A 15,330-nucleotide genomic window follows, 5' to 3' on the forward strand; every position below is an offset into this window, starting at 1 on the left:
TAAAAAGGGCTTCCCTGATAGCTCAGCTGACAAAGAATCCGCCTGCAGTGTGGGAGACCTGGTTCAATTCCTGGGTTGGGAAGATCCGCTGGAGAAGGGATAGGCTACCACTCCACTATTCTGGCCTAGAGAATTCCATGGACTGTATAGTCCATGGGGTCACAAAGAGTCAGACATGACTCAGCCACTTTTACTTTCATGCTTAAAAAACAGAACAAAACAAACAAAAATACTGGGACTGAGGTATAGAAGTAAACTCTATTTCCTGTTTACTAATTTGCTTCTTTTTGTGTGCTGATCCTGAAGGACCAGGGAGGAGGACTGCCTCGTTTTCTTGTTTGTTTATTTATTTAATTTTATTTTTGGCTGTGCTGGGTCTTTCTTGCTGCTTTCTCTAGTCACAGTGAGCAGGACTACTCTCTAGTTGCGAAGGATAGGCTTTTCATTGCAGTGACTTTTTAAAACAATTAATTTATTTTTTAATCGAAGGATAATCGCTTTATAGAATTTTGCTGTTTTCTGTCAAACATCAATATGCAGCGGCTTCTTTCTTTGCTGAGCTCAGGCACTAGGTGCGCGTGGGCTCAGCAGCTGCAGCTCCTGGGCTCTAGGGCGTGGGCACAGTAGTTGTGGCCCACGGGCTTAGCTGCCCTGTGGCACGTGGGATCTTTCAGGAGCTGGAATTGAACCTGTGTCCCTTGTACTGGTAGGAGAATTCTTAATGACTGGACCACCAGGGAAGCCTGGAGGACTGCTTCTTTCTGACCTCTCAAAATCTTTATCCCTGGAAACCAACAGGAGATCACAACACACACAGATGGCCCAATACAGTAAGAATCCAGGCATCAACCTAATAGGCTTAACCCTCTTTTCATTCTTGCCTAGTTCTGGCCTGCTTTCTGGGAGCTTCAGTTAACAGGGTCTTCTTTTAGGCCTTGGAGTACAAGGCAGGCACTCAGCAAATGCTTGCTAAACACATATGTCATGTGAATGAGTAGATAAAGGTGAAATGACCCAAACCCATGGTGGGTGATTTTTAAAAGTTTTCTTTACTGGCAGAATGTGTGATTTTTAAAAAAAATCCTCCCCTGTCCACCCAATCTCACATATCTAGGGAACTATTAGAGTCAAATCGGTTCCAGAACTTACAGAATGGTAAGCTTCTTGGGAATCCAAGCAAGAGACAGATGGGAAAGATTTTGTTCTTAGAAGATACCCTTGAGGGGAAACACCATCATGTCTTAAAAAAAAGTTTGGGTGCTCGCTTTGGCAGCACATATACTAAAATTGGAACGATACAGAGAAGATTAGCATGGCCCCTGCGCAAGGATGACACGCAAATTCGTGAAGCATTCCATATTTTTTATAAAACTCCTAGAGGAGAACATAGGCAAAACACTCTCTGACATACATCACAGCAGGATCCTCTATGACCCACCTCCCAGAATATTGGAAATAAAAGCAAAAATAAACAAATGGGACCTAATTAACCTTAAAAGCTTCTGCACATCAAAGGAAACTATTAGCAAGGTGAAAAGACAGCCTTCAGATTGGGAGAAAATAATAGCAAATGAAGCAACTGACAAACAACTAATCTCAAAAATATACAAGCAACTCCTACAGCTCAACTCCAGAAAAATAAATGACCCAATCAAAAAATGGGCCAAAGAACTAAACAGACATTTCTCCAAAGAAGACATACAGATGGCTAACAAACACATGAAAAGATGCTCAACATTACTCATTATCAGAGAAATGCAAATCAAAACCACTATGAGGTACCATTTCACACCAGTCAGAATGGCTGTGATCCAAAAGTCTATAAATAATAAGTGCTGGAGAGGGTGTGGAGAAAAGGGAACCCTCTTACACTGTTGGTGGGAATGCAAACTAGTACAGCCACTATGGAGAACAGTGTGGAGATTCCTTAAAAAACTGGAAATAGAACTGCCTTATGACCCAGCAATCCCACCGCTAGGCATACACACTGAGGAAACCAGAAGGGAAAGAGACACGTGTACCCCAATGTTCATCGCAGCACTGTTTATAATAGCCAGGACATGGAAGCAACCTAGATGCCCATCAGCAGATGAATGGATAAAAAAGCTGTGGTACATATACACAATGGAATATTACTCAGCCATTAAAAAGAATACATTTGAATCAGTTCTAATGAGGTGGATGAAACTGGAGCCTATTATACAGAGTGAAGTAAGCCAGAAGGAAAAACACCAATACAGTATACTAATGCATATATATGGAATTTAGAAAGATGGTAACAATAACCCTGTGAACGAGACAGCAAAAGAGACAGTGATGTATAGAACAGTCTTATGGACTCTGTGGGAGAGGGAGAGGGTGGGAAGATTTGGGAGAATGGCATTGAAACATGTAAAATATCATGTATGAAATGAGATGCCAGTCCAGGTTCGATGCACGATACTGGATGCTTGGGGCTAGTGCACTGGGACAACCCAGAGGGATGGTATGGGGAGGGAGGAGGGAGGAGGGTTCAGGATGGGGAACACATGTGTACCTGTAGTGGATTCATTTTGATATTTGGCAAAACTAATACAATTATGTAAAGTTTAAAAATGAAATAAAATTAAAAAAAAAAAAAGAAAAAGAGGATCCCATAAAAAAAAAAAAAAGTTTGGAAGGTCAGTACATCTAATCCAAAGGTCACTGTGGTTGCTGTTTAGTCGCTCAGCCGTGTCCAACTCTTTGCAACCGCATGGACTGTAGCCCTCCAGGCTTCTCTGTCCATGGGATTTCCTAGGCAAGAGTACTGGAATGGGTTGCCATTTCTTACTCCAGGGGATTTTCCCCACCCAGGGATCAAACCCTTGTCTCCTGCACTGCCAGGCAGGTTCTTTACCACTGAGCCACCGGGGGAGCCCTGTCTAATCCAAACACTTGCAATTGAAGTCTATTTCCCCAGGCTTAGTTACCACTGAAGGTCGCCCAGCCTGGATGCAGTCCTGCCCCTTCCCCTGCAGGCTAAAGAGTCCTGTTCCCTTATCTTCCCTTACAATCTTATTTTTCTACAGCACTTCTGCTTCTCTGAGGACATGGGAGGTTCTTCTTGTCCCTTTTATAAGTTATGGCTGCTGGACATGACGACTTCCAGCTTCAGAAGAGAGCTGCCCTGGGCCTTTTGTTGAGCTTGAAAGGCAATGCTATGTAATTAAGGCGGTTAGTCTGCACAATTCTTACCACGACTTTCATTGACCTTATTCATAACAAGACACAGTTGTAAAAAAGTAGATAGTCACTGACATGACGTCAAACTCAGGGAGTTTTTCTCATCTTCTGAAGGTGTGTGCCATTCCCACTGAGGAACTCTCCATGTTGAATGCGGCCTAATTGTTTAGAAATGATTAACATGTCTTTATTTCATTTGCAGAAAACATAATTTATTAATTGGCTGCTGCTTTCTGTGTTTCATTTTGAGAAGCACAATAAATAAATAAATTAGCATAAGACGACACTGAAAAAAACGCAAACATTGACTAAATTCTGAAAAAAAGCAAGATGATTCTAAATTAAGGACACGCAAATTTATTGCATAAAAGGGTTTAATGACAAATGTGGGGACAATTGTTTTTATGAGCCCTTAGCTGCAGCTTTCAAATTTTAATTTCATGGACAGGAAAGCATTATCAATGCTTTAACAATTTCAGGGTTCAATTTACATATCAAAAACGGAGAGACAGAAAGCTCACATCTTTCTTTACTTTTTAAGAGTTCTCAGGGTCTGAAAATGCCTGGGCAATACATGCTGAAGGAGAACAGCAGACATGCTGATGTCTGCATCTGAAGCAATACAATATCCTAATTACCGAGAAGTACAGTTCTAGTTCAGAGAACCATCACACCCTCTCCTCAGCAATTAATACTCAGCACAATTGGTAAACATGCTAGTCTTTAACTGAAGCACCCAGAAACAGCCTGTAAGCAGATGAGTATCTGAAATAGACCAGCTGCCATATCCCCTGATATTAACTGCACCCAATGACATCTCATTCTCTGGGGTGGTGGGGAGGGAAAAAGTCAGGTAAGAACAAAATCTGACTCCATATTGGATCTGCTTCTTTTACTTTAACCTTGGCTTTCCCTTGCTTTTGTTACTATACTCACTAAAAAGATGCTGTCTGTAGCTGTAAGCATACATAATGGCCTTTCTGCCTGAATGTTAAACTAAAGTACCCTCGTTGGGATCACAAGGAAACACCCAGACCCTGCCCAGCTGTGAATGGCTTCAGGAAAGAAGAAATTAACACATCCCTTCCCAGAGGCTGGCCAAATCAAGAGATATTTTGCAGGATTTATGGCCTTTTTACTTTACTTCCTCACCTCCTCCCCTTCTGTTGCATAAAAGGAACTAGCATCCAGACCCCTTAAAAGGGTAGTCTAAGACCCCAGTCCACCATCTTGTTGGACACCCAGCTTTCCGAATAAAGTCATTATTCCTTGCCTTAACACCTCGTCACCCAATTATTGGCCTGTTGTGCAGCAAGCAGAGTAAGCTTGACTCAGTAACACCATCACAAACATGCAACAGCAGCCTTCAAAAAGCCCTTCTTCTGGATGTAATAGTATAAGAACCTCACTAATTTCCTCACCTGTTTTGAGAGTTTCTGATTTTCCTTTGTAGACTAGTTTCTGACTTTTTTATTTCTACACACACGATTATATTTTTCCTGGCTGCTGCTGGTCAAAGCCAACTCTCACTTTCTTTAATGGCTTCCCATCACTCTGTAATGAAAATCCAAACTCTTCGCCTGGTTTACCTCTCCCCTTGCCCCCAGTCACTACCCTTACCAACCTTTATCCTCCAGGAACACTGAATAATATGCAGTTTCCTGATACAGATGTGAGAGCTGGACCATAAAAAAGGCAGAGTGCTAAAGAATTGATGCTTTCAAACTGTGATGCTGGAGAGGACTGTAGAGAAATCTCTTGGACAGCAAGGAGATCAAACGAGTCAATTCTAAAGGAAATCAACCCTGAATAGTCATTGGAAGGACTGATGCTGAAGCTGAAGCTCCAAAACTTTGGCCACCTGATGAGAAGAACTGACTCACTGGAAAAGACTCTGATGCTGGGAAAGATTGAGGGCAGGAGGAGAAGGGGATGACAGAGGATGAGATGGTTGGATGGCATCACTAATTCAATGGACATGAACTTGGCAAACTCCAGGAGACGGTGAGGGACAGAGAGCCCTGGCGTGCTGCAGTCCATGGGGTTGCAAAGAGCCAGACACGACTTGGCAACTGAACAACGATGACACGCTACACTCTCCAAACCTCCAGGACATTTCCCAGGGTGTGCCCTCGGTGTGGAATGCTCCCTCTGAACCTGCCTCACGGAAAACACCTTACAGCCTTTATATCTCAGGTCAATACCACCTCTTCTGTGAAGTCTCCTCCGACTGTGCAGGGTTATTTGTTTTTCCTTTCCTTTTTCCCACTGCACTTGAAACAGGCTTCCATTCAGATAACTGCTGTACTGACAGAACTGTGTATCTGATGTCTGTGTCCACACTAGAATGTGCGGGAAGGGGAGGTCTTTTTCTCTTAGGATTACCATAGTTGGTGTATTACAAGCCTTATTTCATTAAATACTTGGGAGAGGAAGAAAGAAAGGGGGAAAAAAGGAAGGAGGGCAGTAAACATTCATGCAGGTTTGCTGAAAGATTGGCGATAAATGGTGACTGTGGATGAGAGAGAAGCGAAAAAGGAGACAAGTCCACTCCTAAGTCCTAAGCAATACCAGAAGCCTGATTTCCTGAGAATTAATGCTCAGGCTTGGAACAGAAAAGACTTCCTGGAAATCACAGTGCTTGTTGCAGAGTGTGTCTTGGTTCCTCAGATGCACCACTAGCGGCTCGTGGTTTAGTCTTTTACAGGCTCAACCGAATCTCATCCTCCTGGGTGGTTAGTGGAAGCATTAGCGAACATTCATTCTTGGTCTTGGACACGCATTACAATTAAAATACACTAAATTACCCAGTGGTAAAACAATCTATCTAAACAATACAAAAACAATCTAATATATATATATATATATATATTTCTGTTTTTATTTCTAGAGTTCTGTCATCCAAAGGAGATGAGAAATTGGATAAAGATATTATTTTAAGCACTTCAAGATGAGTGAACAAATGGAAGTGATCTTGCAAGAAAAACAGTCAGAGGGGAACTTCTAGCCAACTTACTCTTTTAACCTTTACCTTTGCCCCGACGCCCAGGTACAGTACCCACAGCGCCTCATCAAAAGGGCATCGTCCCAGAGTTAGCATCCCTGGGTTTTCTGGTCCTGACTCTCTAACATCACTCACTGTCCAGGTCACTTTTACTCTCTGTAAAAGGAAGGTATTGAAGCAGATGCCTAATGTTTCTTCCAGCTATTCAAACTGAACTGACACCTTCTGACATATCACTAGCCTTTTGTGATATTTGTTTATGGATCTAAGTAAAAAGCATGCTTTCTTGTGCCTCTTTTAGGCTCTGAAAGTATGCACTCAACAATACGTAGGGAAAGCCCAATCTTAGCATCATTTCAGCAGGTTTTGGGGTAAGAGTGTGGAGAAATGCAGAAACACATACAACATGCCGTATTTACCTGGAGCCCTAGAGCTACTTCTCAAAGGGTCTAAGAAAGTGGAACCACAGTTGGTAGCCCCCAACCACAACTCACAGAGCCGCATCACACATTCTCCTGGACTCACCAATGACACCATTTCCCAAGCTTCACCCCTTTATGGAGGCGGTGTTGCCGCAGGGGCCTGTCTGCTGCTGCTGCTTGGTCGCTCAGTCATGTCCAACTCTGTAACTTCATGGACTGTAGCCCACCAGGCTCCTCTGTCCATGGGATTCTCCAGGCAAGAATACTGAAGTGGGTTGCTATTCAATTCTTCAGGGGATCTTTCTGACCCAGAGATTGAACCCAGGTCTCCCACACTGCAGGCAGATTCTTTACCTGTCTATAACTACACAAATAGTGAGCCCCAAGGAGTTACCATGAAATTCACTATTTAGTCTGCTTCTTCCCATATCACCACGGTGAGATGTCACTGGAAGTTTGTGTGACAGAGACCCACAGGATTCCAAAGGTTTGGGAAGTCAAGCACGTCATATTTTAAGGGCTTTGGGCAGGTGCCATGGATAAAAAGTCTTAGCCTTCAAGTCTGCTGTTGTGCCCAGCAAATAGATACAGGGGGGAAATGTACTTTGCAAATTAAATAAATAAAAGTTATTTTTGAGTGGCATCATATTCTCTTAATTTCTACACAGATTATTACAATTGAAGGAATGAGAATACCCCATCTTCCCATGAGCCAGCTACAGGTTTTAGGCACAACCCTTGCCCATTGCCCTGCAGAGTAGCTGGTCTCACCCACTCTGGAGCCCTGAGCTGCTGTGACTGCTGAGGAGGCCTATTCTTAGGCTCAGGGCTGAGGGAGGATGGAAGACACTCCTCTGCACTGTAGTGAGAAATCAGTGGCAAGGGAAGTCTTGTCTGGCCTCTGTTCCCACGGAGTTCCATGATTTCTGCTTCATCGTGGGCAAAAGATTCCAAGTGTAGTCACACTCAGAAAGGAAGAATTCCCACGTGCTAAATCCTAAAAGCAGCAGCATCTCCTCTGGGAGGGAACTTGAGGAAAGAGCCAGGATGACATCTGGTTTGTCCCGGGATCTGGGGGGAAGGGGAGGAATGGCCTGCAGGTCACTCTGGCCGGCGTCACTCCTGCTGTCTTTGCTGTCTTCCCACTCATTCAGACAGCCGCCTCCCTTCTCTCCTCCCTGCACATGCCCCACACCCCTACATACAGCCCAGCCACACACCCTTCAGTGTGAGCCTCGTCAGGAAATGTGGGAATGAACAGGGTCACATGTGATGAAGGGTCGTGAGATGCCTCAGCCTGGACACAGGTCAGCTCCCTTCTCAGGAGGGAGCACCCAGGCAGGGGTGGGCGGGGTATCACAGGGTGAATACAAGAGTGAAAAGTACTAATCACCACGACACAGGGATCACTGGAGCCAAACAGAAGGCATTAGGAACAAAAAAGGGGAAGGAAGCAGGCAAAGATGACTAAAAGTTGGAGCAGGAAGACTTCAAAAGCTGTCAAGAAGATTAGGTGAGCAATTCGGGGAATCTGATCAGCAAATGATGGGAACAGCAGATGCTGTAATTCCTACAACTTTCCATTTAGACTCTTTCCTCAGACAACTTGATAACAATAATAGCCACCATCACTGAGGAAATACCACCTCCTGAGCTAGACTTACATTATCTAATTGAACCCTCCAAGCAGCTTTGCCAGATATGGATTATTCTCATCTTACAAAAGGAAAAACTAGGGACTATTACAGGGAGACCTGCCAACATCGAACAGTTAGGAGGCAGCAGACTCTGCATGCCTCTAAAGCATGTAGTCAACTGCCCTGTTACCCAACATTCAGATTTGACCTCTGCCTAGCGTCACCAGTGATCCGAGTAGGTGTTCCAGGACTAGAGCTCAACTACTCCAATACCTAATACTGCACCCTTTCTATGATATACTATTGTCTTACATAAGATATTGATTCAACAAATGCTACTGGAATAATGGGGCATCCATTTGCCAAAAATAAATGAATAAACAAACAAACCCTGTACTACATATAAAAATTAACTAAAAAATGGATCACGCCTAAAACTATAAAATTTCTAATAGAAGACACAGAAAAATCTTTATTCTCTTGGGTTAGGCAAAGATTTCTTAGATATACCATCAGAAGACAGATTTGTTAAAGAAAGAGAATGAAAACTGAATGGCAGTAAAATTAAAAACCTCCACCCAAAAAATAAAATAAATAAAATAAAAACCTCCACCCTTCAAAATACTCTTTCAAGAGAATTAAAACACAAGTCACAGACAAGGACAAACATTTTCTGAAATATGTATCTAATAAAAGACTTGGATGCAGGATAAAGAACTCTCAAAACTCAAGAAGAAAATACCTAACTTTTAACATGGGCAAAAGATTTGAACAAGTATATCACCAAATAAGTTATACAGATGGCAAATAAGCACATGAAAATAATAAATCATCAGTCTGTCCAAGGGGGTTTCTCCAGGCTAGACTACTGGAGTGGGTTGTCATGCCCTCCCCCAGGGGATCTTCTCAACCCAGGGATTGAACCCACATATCTTATGTTGCCTTTATTAAGTGGGTTCTTTACCACTAGCGCCACCTGGGAAGCCCCATTAGCCATTAAAAAATGCAAATTAAAGCCAGAAAGTGAAATTAACTATACGTCTATTTGAATGATTAAAAACAAAAACAAAACTGATAAAATCAAGTGCTGGCAAGGAAGTGAAGTAACTGGAGCTTTCATTCACTGATGGTGGGAAATTCAAAATGGTACAGCTACTTTAGAAAACAGGTTGGCAATTTCTTATACAGTTTAACATATATTTACTGCACGACCCAGCAATCCTACTCCTATTTACCCAAATGAAATGAAAATTTATATTCACACAAAAACCTACATCAGTTCAGTTCAGTCGCTCAGTTGTGTCTCTTTGCGACCCCATGAGTCGCAGCATGCCAGGCCTCCCTGTTCATCACTAACTCCCAGAGTTCACCCAGACTCACGTCCATCGAGTTGGTGATGCCATCCAGCCATCTCATCCTCTGTCGTCCCCTTTTCCTCTTGCTCCCAATCTCTCCCACCATCAGTCTTTTCCAATGAGTCAACTTTTCGCATGAGGTGGCCAAAGTATTGGAGTTTCAGCTTTAGCATCATTTCTTCCAAAGAACACCCAGGACTGATCTCCTTCAGAATGGACTGGTTGGATCTCCTTGCAGTCCAAGGGACTCTCAAGAGTCTTCTCCAACACCACAGTTCAAAAGCATAAAGTTCTTCGGCGCTCAGCTTTCTTCACAGTCCAATTGTCACATCCATACATGACCACTGGAAAAACCATAGCCTTGACTAGATGGACCTTTGTTGGTAAAGTAATGTCTCTGCTTTTGAATATGCTATCTAGGTTGGTCATAGCTTTCCTTCCAAGGAGTAAGCGTCTTTTAATTTCATGGCTGCAGTCACCACCTGCAGTGATTTTGGAGCCCAAAAAAATAAAGTCTGACACTGTTTCCACTGCTTCCCCATCTATTTGCCATGAAGTGATGGGACCAGATGCCATGATCTTTGTTGTCTGAATGTTGAGCTTTAAGCCAACTTTTTCACTCTCCTCTTTCACTTTCATCAAGAGGCTCTTTAGTTCTTCTTCACTTTCTGCCATAAGGGTGGTGTCATCTGCATATCTGAGGTTATTGATATTTCTCCTGGCAATCTTGATTGCAGCTTGTGCTTCTTCCAGCCCAGCGTTTCTCATGATGTACTCTGCATATAAGTTAAATAAGCAGGGTGACAATATACAGCCATGGTGGAGAGGTCTGACAGAATGTGGTCCACTGGAGAAGGGAATGGCAAATCACTTCAGTATTCTTGCCTTGAGAACCCCATGAACAGTATGAAAAGGCAAAATGATAAGATACTGAGAGAGGAACTCCCCAGGTCGGTAGATGCCTAATATGCTACTGGAGATCGGTGGAGAAATAACTCCAGAAAGAATGAAGGGATGGAGCCAAAGCAAAAACAATACCCAGTTGTGGATGTGACTGGTGATAGAAGCAAGGTCCGATGCTGAAAAGAGCAATATTGCATAGGAACCTGGAATGTCAGGTCCATGAATCAAGGCAAATTGGAAGTGGTCAAACAAGAGATGGCAAGAGTGAATGTCGACATTCTAGGAATCAGCGAACTAAAATGGACTGGAATGGGTGAATTTAACTCAGATGACCATCATATCTACTACTGTGGGCAGGAATCCCTCAGAAGAAATGGAGTAGCCATCATGGTCAACAAAAGAGTCCGAAATGCAGTACTTGGATGCAGTCTCAAAAACGACAGAATGATCTCTGTTCTTTTCCAAGGCAAACCATTCAGTATCACAGTAATCCAATTCTATGCCCCAACCAATAACGCCGAAGAAGCTGAAGTTGAACGGTTCTATGAAGACTTACAAGACCTTTTAGAACTAACACCCGAAAAAGATGTCCTTTTCATTATAGGGGACTGGAATGCAAAAGTAGGAAGTCAAGAAACACCTGGAGTAACAGGCAAATTTGGCCTTGGAATATGGAATGAAGCAGGGCAAAGGCTAATAGAGTTTTGCCAAGACAACGCACTGGTCATAGCAAACACCCTCTTCCAACAACACAAGAGAAGACTCTATACATGGACATCACCAGATGGTCAACACCGAAATCAGACTGATTATACTCTTTGCAGCCAAAGATGGAGAAGCTCTATACAGTCAGCAAAAACAAGACCGGGAGTTGACTGTGGCTCAGATCATGAAATTCAGACTGAAATTGAAGAAAGTAGGGAAAACCACTAGACCATTCAGGTATGACCTAAATCAAATCCCTTATGATTATACAGTGGAAGTGAGAAATATTTTTAAGGGACTAGATCTGATAGATAAGAGTGCCTGATGAACTATGGACTGAGGTTCGTGACACTGTACAGGAGACAGGGATCAAGACCATCCCCATGGAAAAGAAATGCAAAAAAGCAAAATGGCTGTCTGGGGAGGCCTTACAAATAGCTGTGAAGAGCCTACATATGAATGTTTAAAGTGGCTTCATTGATAATCACCACCAATTGGAACAGAACCCAAACACCCTTCAATTGGTAAATAGATAAACTGTGGGACAGCTGCATAATAGATTACAACTTGACAATAAACCAAATACTGAGATTATAAATTTACATGCATGTAAAAATAACATGGCTGAGTATCAAATGCATCATTCTAAATGAAGGAAGATAGAATCAAATGGCTGTTAGGATCAATTTATATGACATTCTGGAAAAGGTTAAGCTCTAGTGACAGCAGAGCAGGGGTTAGCAGGGGCTGGAGGTGGGGGTGGAGGCTGACTTTAAAGCAGTTACAGGCGAATCTGGGGAAGGGTTGGGATTGATCTGTATCTGGGTAGTTGTGGTGAGGCAAACGGCATGTATTTGTCAAAACTCAGAACTGTGCAGTAAAAAGAGTGAATTTTAATGGGCGCAAATCATACTCCCATTTTTAAAATCTAAGAGAGGGAAAATGTATATACTATTAATGAAATTACAGAGAAAATACAGTGGAGCAATTAAGAATGTAGCTCCTGAAGTTACTGCATCTGCAAAGTGTGAAGGAGAGCAACCACCCTCTTATAAGATGATGGAGATTAAGTGAGAGGAGGTATATAATCATGCCCGGCACACAGTGAGAGCCCCGAAGCTTGAGTAGACAAAATTATGATGATTCTATGCTTTGAGGAAGAGTACCTCACTCTAGGGCTTCCCTGTTGGCTCAGCAGTAGAGAATCCACCTGCTAACGCAGGGTCGGGAAAATCCACCGGAGAAAATGGCAACACACTCCAGTATCCTTGCCTGGGAAATCCCATGGAAGGAGCAGCCTGGAAGGGTCCGTGGGGTTGCAAAGTGTCGGACACGACTTAGGGACTAAACAACCACCACCACTTCACTCCGCAGCGCTCCTTGAGCACCATGTGCCACGTGCTGAGTGAGGTAATGTGCCCAGGACACAGAATACATACTTCCTTGTCACAGGAACTGCCACCACTGAATCCGTTCCCCAAGCCAGAGCTGCTTCTACACCAAAAGCCCGGAGAAAAGAATTTGTATGCAAGAACTGTAAAGGTTGTGAGATGGCATTCATGTTCCCACAAATTGTGGCAAAACCCTCTTCTTACCCTTGGGGTGGGCTTTTGGATAAACCAGAGCCATATGGTCTCTGGGGGGGAGTCAGTGTTGAAGCGCTGTGACCTGTGATATGGAAACAGCACACCCCAGGGCTAATGCCATAGCTACAGGGTATATTTCACAGCCTGCTATGCCCACTGTGCCATACCCAGAAGCCTTGCCCTGGCATTCACAGAGACGCTGCATGTGGGGTTAGATGATTATGAAGCCAATCAACCCCTTTCCTCACTTTAACATTTTTACAGCCATTTTTGGAAAAACCATTCTTCTGGGTGTTTGGAGAAACAAGACAGGTAACATATAGTAGTGTTAGGTTTTATTACTTAAAAACTTATCACACACACACATGCACAACACACTCTTTCTCTCTCTTTCCTTCAGTTTCCTACCAAATCGTGCTAATCTTCTGAAGATAATGTAATTCTGTTATGATGAAAACTTTAGAAACAGGAAACACATTCTACTTAGATTGTTAAAACTTGAAATAAAAAACAATTCAGAGCTGAATGGGCTCATCATTCCTACCATGAGGCATTTCTGCTTACAATCAATTTAGCAAAATAGAAGAAGGCAGCAAATATATATATATATATATATATATATATATATATATATATATATATATATAATCTTGGTTTTCTAATGACCTTTCAGTAATTGCTCATATTTCAAAAAGACTCAAGTTACCATAAAAACCTTTTCCTGGGTAGAAAACTTTCATTTCCTTTGAATACAGCTTTAACTCTACATCCTTTACTCCTTCTTCAGACAATCCTTGTTCCTCCCTTTGGGTCAAGCCTGCCTCTTCTCCCCAGTTTTTCCAGTTTAGCAGTGACAGGGCAGGGACAGCGCAGCACATACAGGAACCAAGGCTGCACTTGCCTGGCACCAGCACTAGCCGTGTCTCTAAGGGACGCTGGGCTCTGTAACCCACAGAGGTTGTGGAGGGCTTCAGAGAGACCCAAGAAAAGGGAGTCTCTGAAAAGAAACTGAAATGATTACCAAAGACATTGCTTTATTTCTATAGGAGAAAATGTGTGTGCATAGTTGCTCAGTCGTGTCTGACTCTTTGAGACCCTTTGGACTGTAGCCCACCAGGCTCCTCTGTCCACGGGATTCTCCAGGCAAGAATACTAGAGTGGGTTGCCATTTCCCTCCTCCGGGCGATCTTCCCAGCCCAGGGACTGAACCTGTGAATCCTGTGTCTTCTGCATGGCAGACCATCAGGGAAACCCCACAGGAGAAAATAAGAGCAAGTGAACTTAGAATCGTAGTATCAAGGAATGAGGAGTCTCTGAGGGTGTTTCCCCTACAGAACCATCTTTTAAACTATTTTTGAAATGGATATACTTTCAGAATGACTCTGCTCAACTCTCTGTCCATAGAAGGCCCAGTGATACAAGACACAGATCCCTGCTTCGCAGACAGGCTGGTACCAGGAAAAGTGCACACATGTTTGGAAGCCCTCGGGAGAATTAGATCATTGTTTATCCTCATATTTTCTTCCGCTGCCAAAGACTTGAATTCTTAGCTATGAGAAGCGAACAGCAGGCTTCCAACAAGATGGTGTAAGTTCAGACTTGGAGGTGCTCACCTCTACTCCAAAGTGATAGTAATGATAAGTAAACTATAAAAAGAGAAACAAAAATGGCTTTACTAATTCAAAAACAAGATCAACATCTCTTCTGGACCAGTAACAGAAATGCAAAGCAGTCAGAAAAACCGAAGCCAGAGCCTCAGGTCTGGAAGCTGGCAGTCACAGACACGCATTTAGTCCCAATGGTTAAGAGAGAAAAGTGTTTCACAGACAAAGGTGAGCTTAAAGGCAAGGGTGAATCTTCCCTGGTTATGAAAAGAGGCTGAAAATATAGGATGATGACATGTTTCCTGGGGATAAATATTTACAGGAACTGTTGGCCCTGGAAAGCCTAGTAGACACACATAGAGTCTCTCCGGGTACAGAGTCAGATGCCTGTCGCCTAAGTAACCAGGTCTGCAATCTCAACATCACTGTGGTCCACATTTAAAACGCCATGAAGTCTAGTTCTGAGCTGGGGCCTGAGGGAGGCAAGCAGAAAGCTACGAGAGCGCAGATGCGCAGAGGAGGAGGAAAAAGAACAAAAGAAGAAGACGTCCCACTAAAAACGGGCCTGCCACACAGAATTCCAAAACACACAGCAAAACGCAAGGCTAAGGCAGATACTCAACAAAAATAAAAGATGAAGAATCCGAATGTGATTTCACTCCAGGAAACTGAACTATAGCACTGAACGACCAAGACTTTAGGATGTGCAAATAGATAGCTAACAGAGAGGCACGTACTGGACATGAATAAGAAATTACAGAACAGAAACATGTAGCAATAAAACCTAAACTGGAAGATTGGGAATAAAAAGCAAATTTGAAATCCTGCAAATAAAAAAGTCATTAAAGCAACCCAATAGCAAAATAGCATGTGATGTAAGGGCGCTTTAGTTTTAGAAACATAGAATAAA

At 42.9% G+C, this 15,330-nt stretch overlaps 1 protein-coding gene and 1 non-coding gene across 28 annotated transcripts in view; one reads left to right on the plus strand and one right to left on the minus strand.

Moving 5' to 3' along the window:
- Positions 1–15,330, minus strand: part of SMYD3 (SET and MYND domain containing 3) — a 745,976-nt gene that overhangs the window by 132,523 nt on the left and 598,123 nt on the right. The gene's annotated exons all lie outside the window — the stretch shown is intronic.
- On the plus strand, positions 1,258–1,364 carry LOC147356792 (U6 spliceosomal RNA). The gene has a single exon (XR_015143879.1). It is a non-coding gene; the product is annotated as a U6 spliceosomal RNA (small nuclear RNA).

This window comes from Bos grunniens, chromosome 16 (genome assembly GCF_055505025.1).
Source record: "Bos grunniens cultivar Pamir isolate PY7600 chromosome 16, Bosgru_T2T1.0, whole genome shotgun sequence".
NCBI lineage: Eukaryota > Metazoa > Chordata > Mammalia > Artiodactyla > Bovidae > Bos > Bos grunniens.